We start from the raw sequence: 869 nt of genomic DNA on the forward strand, positions 1-869 counted from the left end.
TTGATAAACTCCCTTGGGTATCTTTCCCATTATAAATAGCATACACATATTTTTGGTTATACCATTTTTTTAAAAAAATGAATGGTATTATTTTCGTAGTTATAATCACACCCTGGTCATTCCTAGTTTGTCCGGGACTTTCCAGATTTCTTCTCTTGATTGAATTTCTGACATTTCTGAAAACTTGAATCATACATTCACCTGTTAGACCGGGTGTTCCCACTGGCTAATTTCTTTCCGTTTTCTCTGTGAAAATTCCATGACCCCCTTATGGAGGCACTGGGCAGTACCAGGGGTTTTGGCACAGATCATTAAATTTTCATTTTTAACATTTCATTCTTAAAGATAAACAACATTTTGCTCTTACTGGCTCCCTTGTGTGTACTGGCCGAGTGCTACTCATTCTTCAACTTTTGCTAATCTCCACAGCAGCATTTTCTGCTGTCCTAATCATAACATTGAATTGAAAACAGTTATTTTTTTCCTAACCCCTTTCTATGTCTTATGTTTCTTAAGGATAAGATTCTCATTATCCTCTTTGCATTTCCTGTACTTAACACAGAGCCTGGCACTTAGGCAGTTCATATGCATGGGTTGCCTTTCCACTTCTGTCATATCCCACTGTCACATTCCCCAAAATATGGTGAACTGGTTGAATTGTTTAGTTAAAAGAACCCCAACCCTCAGCCCCCTACACACATCAAAGTTACATATGAAGTTTTCTGTGTATATGCATTTTTGTCGTTCTCATGCACGAGAGCAGGACACAATCAGACATGTCCACTTTATTTTTATTTTTTAATCCTTACTCAAGGATATTTTTCCATTGATTTTTAGAGAGAGTGGAAGAGAGAAGGAAAGACAGAGAG

This window comes from Myotis lucifugus, unplaced genomic scaffold (assembly GCF_000147115.1).
Source record: "Myotis lucifugus unplaced genomic scaffold, Myoluc2.0 scaffold_19, whole genome shotgun sequence".
Classification (NCBI taxonomy): Eukaryota; Metazoa; Chordata; class Mammalia; order Chiroptera; family Vespertilionidae; genus Myotis; species Myotis lucifugus.